The sequence below is a fragment of the Gallus gallus genome, chromosome 4 (assembly GCF_016699485.2).
Source record: "Gallus gallus isolate bGalGal1 chromosome 4, bGalGal1.mat.broiler.GRCg7b, whole genome shotgun sequence".
In the NCBI taxonomy this organism is placed as follows: Eukaryota; Metazoa; Chordata; class Aves; order Galliformes; family Phasianidae; genus Gallus; species Gallus gallus.
In genome coordinates, this window is record NC_052535.1 from 51,777,265 (window position 1) to 51,784,193 (window position 6,929).

General features: G+C 34.1%; 1 long non-coding RNA gene across 1 annotated transcript in view; it reads left to right on the forward strand.

Annotated features, from left to right (window-relative positions):
• LOC112532390 overlaps positions 1 to 6,722 on the forward strand; it is a 36,341-nt gene extending 29,619 nt beyond the window's left edge. The window contains exon 7 of the long non-coding RNA XR_003075079.3: positions 5,113 to 6,722. This is a non-coding gene — a long non-coding RNA (uncharacterized LOC112532390). The remainder of the gene's footprint in view (positions 1 to 5,112) is intronic.
• Positions 6,723 to 6,929: the final 207 nt, after the last annotated feature.

Here is a 6,929-nt window from a genome sequence, read left to right on the forward strand (position 1 = left end):
AGTCTTTTGCCAAAAACTACTCACAAATGAGGGTTGTCAAATAAGAGCATTTTCACATCTCTCTTAAGCTCTCTGCATGTGTTCTACTTTAAAAAAAAAAAAAAAACACCTTCATTTTATGAGGATTTTTAAGAAAACCCACAGAGCTGTGAAGCTTACCAGAATTTACAGAAAGCTTTATGACTGAGAGTGAGTGAGAGGAGAAAGAAGAAAAAATAATAAGGAAGGTGAGAAAGTCTGAATAAAATAGATAAAATTAAACTGTCGACTCTTTTCTAATAGGTTTGAGATGTACATACAATGAGATATCCTGGATGTTTGATTTGTGCCAAGAAGATACCAGGCTGGAATGCCATTTTAACTTGAGTTTAAATTCTATTTTTACTGTGAGAGAGGATTTCCAATATTCTATCCTCCCTCATCAGAGGGCACATTACTTTTGAAAGAAAGTACAGAAAAAAAGTATTCCTTTTAAGGAAAATTTTAGGAACTTTTGTAGAAATGTAGTTTGCTGTAATTTTTCTCACAACACACTCATATGTTCAAGTTAACAGCATTGCTGTGGCACTCAAATTTATTGTCTGACAGGGAAGGAAATTTTTTAAAGTTACTTCAGTGGCTTTTCTTGTACAACAAAGCTTCATTTCAGTATTTGAGCGCCTTGTGACTAGAAGCAGGAGCTAAAAGCTTTGGTGACTGCGTGTCTTGTAGTTTGCAATCAGCTCATGAGGCACATAAAAATGGAACAGTCTGAACTTCAGTGGAATGAAATATGAAACTATAGAAACTCCAAAAGCTTGTTCCCAGCACAATTAGGTACAAGTTTGGAACATGGGTTTGCATATTTTAGCCAAATATGCTTCAGAAATGGAGAATTTCTGCCACCCTTTCTGGTGGCTAACAGTTTTTGAAGTAATTGCAGTCTGCTCATCTAGAGACAGAAGAGAGGGATTCTAGTGACTCCAGTGGAATCATTCCACATGTGGTGGAAATGAGATCACATTCCGGGCCTCCTTTTATAGCTCTGGTGAGATACGGGGTTGCAAAATTTACACAAGAGACTGTGCCAGCTCAAGAAAGCTGCTGCTTTTTTTAAAAAAAATATGCATAGAGCTTGTTAATGCCAGGCCATGGACCTTTATAATCTGCAGGCAAACCTGTCTTTTGCTAGTGACACCCTCACATCCTCCAGTTATCTCCAGGAGGTTCCTTTGCAGGTGGTGAACCAGTATACTTGGATGTTGAGAGTGATCATTTTGGCTTCACGTGCCGATGGGAACTCCACATACTAGAGACACAAAGGTAGATTAAAGGAGAAGTATTATTTCTCTTTGGAAGATCTGAGAGTACCTTGATGTTGCTTCTCCAACAGTCAATGAACAGCTATAGTAGTGCTATTTCTTATACCATTTCTATACCTATTTCTATACATTGTCTATGGAAGTCCATGTGTAGTTTTCTTTTTACAATTGCTATAACATACTTAAAGCTCATTTGGCACATTTTTTGTCTAAAATGACATTTTTAAGGTACGTAATAAAGCAGATGTGGGCTGGAGCCTTAGTTTATGGGGAAAGAAATTGCTCTTTGGAATTTAAAAAGGTGAAAACCTATGGAGTGTCAGATCTGAAGCCACAAGCAAGACATTATTATTCATTGGAGGTCATTTTTTCAATCCAGAATTCACTAGTTTTCATTATGAACTGAAAACTACACTCCATGTATATTTTATTATAGCCCAAAAAATTTCCTTTAGGAACGGTGCAAGACCTCTACTTATCTTTTTTTGTTAGATCATAAAGGCCTGATTCTGTCCCATAACCACTTTGGAAGGGATGGAATTAAATCAGTGGGACTGCTCATGGGAAAAGTTACATATAATGTAAAGACAGACCTGGTCTCCAAAGTATGTAACCACCGATGGCAGCAGTCATGGGACAGTTCCAGAAATAACAGTGGCAGCCATTTACGTACATATAAGTGGAAAATTGTCTTCCATTTTTACAATTTCTGTCCCTCAGATGTCTGCATGTAATAATCACATTCTAGCATTCTCATTATTACTTGTGAAAATAGTACAACTTTCTGGTCTGCTGAGAATGCAAGTGGAGTAATTACTTAGATAAAGAAATCTTGACATTTTGCTGGGGCAAACTGTCTTTTGACAGAAACAAAAAATGCAGGAAATCCTTACTTCTGACAAACCCAAGGAAAACGTGAGATTTCACCAATTTCTCTAAAAATTATATACATATCTTCAGCCTTGCGGTAATTGACACCAAATGTTCTTGGCAGCAACTGCCTTCCAGTTGGTTACTGCATCTCTACCATACAAAATTTGAAACTGTACATCTCTCAAACTGTGCTTTAGTATGAGGAAAGCAATTTGGAAAACAGCTTTGATTTTATTCTTAAAAGCGGCTGATGCATGTCATTTTTGTCTTGTAACTATTTTATGAAGAGACGATAAGGTTACAAAGTAGAATACACTTTCAAGGAAGATTGAAGAATAAGACTTTTTGAAAAATGGTACATTCCTGGAGCTATTAACATTCATTACGATAAAGAGTAGACTGCAGTGAAAAACCTTATAATAATCCCACCTTAAATATGAACTTGTCTCCTGTAATTAAAATCTTGACCTCTGAAATGAAACTTCAGAGAAAATGTAAGGACCTCAACATTGGTCTGTTGTATTAGTACATAATCTCCTATATGTACTGAACAGGCATGCCTTTGTTTTATGACATATATCAGAGTAAGTCACATCATCACAGCTAGCATAGGTCTTGAAGTAAATCAGTTTAAAGATGATCAATTTCTCTTATGTCTGTTTTGTTTGTTTTGTTCATTACAATTATTTATAAGGGTTGAAGTATCACGAGTGTGTGTGTGTGTATATATGAATACAAAGTGTTTTTGAAGTCTGAATAACAGTTTATGGTAAAGAGCAAGTAGTTATCTCCTACTGAGGGAGAAGTTGTTGTCTGTCTTGTCCACTGCATAGATTAAGTTATCATGTCTACAACTACTAATGGCTACCTTTGGGCATTTCTATGTTTTTTTTCTTTTCACGTGAGAAATATTTGACACAGTACTACTAAGCTGATAAAATAAGCCTCTTGTACTGCTTATTAACATATGCATAGCTGGTTATAGAGGACATGGTTTTTATCTTGCTTTTGAGGTTCCTACATCTGCTTCTTGGTTAGCCCTAGATTTGAATGTCTATAACTTAATTTCATGTAAGTGTTCTTTAGCTATATCTGAACTCTGTAACTTTGGATACTTGTGATTCCATGTGATGAGCAAATCAATATTAGCTTTGATCTTCCCTCTAATTTATTGTTTTCAGGCAAAGCAGAACAATCCTGAAAACTGTATTGTAGTCTTGGAGTGTGTTGGAAGTCATGAGACGGGGATTTTAACATCCATTACATGCAGATTTGATAGATTAGATCTTTGCCTCAAGAGTTTTCCTCTAGGGAATATGATTCACTCTTTTCTGATTGATTCTTGCTTTTTGTCATGTGAAAATATTTTGTAGTATCAGAGTTTCTCAACAACATGCTACTTTCATGGTGTGCGAAAGTGCTCTAATTGACGGAAAACAGATGGAAAACATTTGAAATAAGGATTTCCATTATCTCAAAATTCTTAAATTTCTTTAGACCACATGCAGAAGTCAGTGTCAGAAATGGCTCCTCTGCTAGTTGACAAGACTCCCTGTACGAGGCTTAGGAAATATGTTGATGGAGAAACAAGTCTTAGGGACATAAAGCACATTCAGTCTTGCCTGAAATGTGTCCTTGCTGCCTACCTTCTACACCTACTGCTTGGTAGATGAAAACATCTAGTTGTCCATTCCTGAGTTAAACTCACTTTCTCCAAACACTTTATTAAATAACCTTATGTGTTCCCCCCAAGCCTGGTCTGTTTGAAACATATACCTGACACACTGCAGGAGTTTTTGGGTTACTTGATTAGTGGCTACTGTTAAAGCATGCACTGTGTGTTGGATAATTTTCTGCTTGACTGAATCCATTACTGCAAAAGGCATATTCCAGATCTTATTCATGTCCTGTGATGATACAGAATGATGTTTTCCATAAGGAACTCTGTAATCTCTAAAGTAATTGGAAATAATGTGACCTAGTTATTGAATATTAATATCATTACTGAACTAGGTTGACTTTGGATTTCTAAACTAGTTCCTAATTAAACTAATCAAGAATAGTTTTTCATGTCATTATCCAGGTGGTAATGAGCAAAAATATCTAAAATAAAACACTAAAAATGGACTTTGCACCATATTCCTTTGTCTCCTCTTGGTCTCCTCCCACTAGCAAAGCATTCAGTTTCTCTGGCACAGAAAGCTTCTGACTATGGGCATCACTGTTTCATTTAATAATCCTTCTATCGTGTCATCAAATTCTAAGGTGAAATTAGTACAAGAAAAATGCATGGATTATTTTTTTGAAGATGCTTAGGTGTACATTTTTCCTTTTTTTTTGTTTTTTAACAAACCTTGAAACTTCATCTACTTTTTCAACCAAGCAAAATTCAAATGTATTATATTTTCACATACTACTTTAGCTTTAGAAAAAGTTCAACCATCTATTTCCTAGCACCTCTGGGCAAAACCACAAGATTACTTCTTTAAAATGTCTATGTGAAGCAACAAAATATATTCACTCTGTTTAAGTCACTATCTCAGTTATGGCAAGTTAAGTATGAATGGAAAGCAGAAGCCTGGAAGTCCTTGGGCTCTTCTGCCTTGAAGGATAGAAATATGAAGGAGCTGCACAGACACTTTTTCACTCAGTTGCAGGTCTTTCCTGGGCTCGGAATTTTATGGTAGCCTTGGTACTGTGTCTAATTTATTGTGACTCTAGATTCATGAAGCAATTTTATGGATAGCTCTTTGCATTTAAGTTCTTATAGCTTGTGTGACCGCACTGTGGTCAGAGAAGATATTTCCATTCCAAGACAAATCAACATACCAAGTCAATGAGATGTTATAAAAAATATTTCAGAAGGAACTTGGATTGTTTTGAAGTAAATATTTCCATCAGTTTCAGTCAACAGTTATATTTAAATTGTTCTTTTTAGTTTCAGGTCCCCAGAACAACAGACATTTCCACAGCAAGTATAAAGGAACTGCAGTGCTACCATCTTACATCCATCTCACCAAAGGAAAACTAGATTGAATTATTATTGAAAGAAAATACCAAAGTAATAATAAACTCTATTTTAGAAGAAGTTTATTGACACTTTATAGTCACAGAAAAATTTTGGTGACTAATGGTGACTTTGGCAGATGCAATCATTTTTGAATGATTTAGCTCTCTGGGAAACATCTAACCTAATTCATTTCACACAGTACATTGTTATGTGTATATTAAATGGTTGGCTCGTCTTTATCAAGACAATTATAATAAAAACTTTAACTAGTTCCTCACTTATGAAGTTATAATATTCACAACCTCATTTCAGTAAGTTAGAAACTGACAATATATTGAGAATTAGCGTCTAAAAATCCCATCTTTAACTGAGAAGTTGACTTACATAGGGCATTTTGAATATTATGAGTTTTAAGTAGAAAAAAAATTGTATTCAAAAACACCTGATTTTCAAAGTATACGTCCTATCTTTGATATAGTGGATCTTAAGGACATTTTAAAATTTCTATGTGGCATTATTATTTCACAGTCAGATTCTAATTGCAACATTTATTAAACAGCAATGTGGATCAAACAAAATTATAGAACATTTTTTTCAGAATAAGTAATCTCATTGAAAGGAACACATGTTGCTAAATTTTATTTGTTGTAAGATCATTTCCAATAAGAGAAAATTTCACTTCTTGCTTTCTTGATTTGGTTCCGTGATAAAATATTTTCATAAGTTATGAAATGATTTTTCTTTATTTGGCATTTAAGTTTATGCATCTATCAATACTATGAACTAACTTACTGAAATGATTACTAAATTTTACAAAATAAATATTTCTATTTTGATATAATTTTTCATAGTTCGGGTTCTTTCCAGAATTTGTAATTTTAACAGCTTCCTATACTAGTATCACAACTAGTTTAAACATGAAATTTCAATTTAATATGTATCTTCTGCATTGTCATGGAAATCAAGCTAAGAAATTCTGAAATTATGTAGATAATCAATGGAGTATTTTTTATATTCCAAGTATGAGTTTTCATGCATTAGAGAAATATTTCTTCAGTTTGTTTCCCTTAAACTTGTTTGGATTTCAAAACTTAAATGACTAATTCTGATCTTCAGTTTTATAGTTTCACTAGCACTTGTTCAAACAAAATTTATGATTATCTTTCAGTCATAAATTTTAAAATATATTTGCTATCCTGGCCCAGTGAAGCTACTGACAGTAGAGTGATTATCAGAAGTTAGCAACGACATGCCTAAAGTGATGCATTAGTACAACTATTGAGTTATGTCTTCCATAGTTACAGATGTTGTTTTTTTCTGTTCAAGAAGTGTTTCTAAATTCAACATTCAGAAAAAATAAAAGGTGTTTTTTTTTTTTTTTTTCCCTACAATGTTTTTTATGTGCACATGAAATTGTCTTTTCAGGAAACACACTGGACTGCTCATTTATCAAATTTCCCAGTAAGTCCTTTGGGGGCTTTCATTCAGCTCTCTTGAAAATGATGAGCTTCTCAAAGAATTAAAACTTCTCCAAACTGTCTCATCATCCCTTTCATATTTCTTTTGCCATGATAGCTATAAAACAAACAAACAAACAAACAGAGTGAGTAAATAGCAACAGTTTTATGGCTGTAATTACTACCTACCAGGTTGTTCATGATCATTTTGTTGTTCTATTGCTCTCTTCTTGGGCTTATTGAAGCCACTTTTTTCACTGCAGTAAGTTCACTTTCTGGCAAATGGTA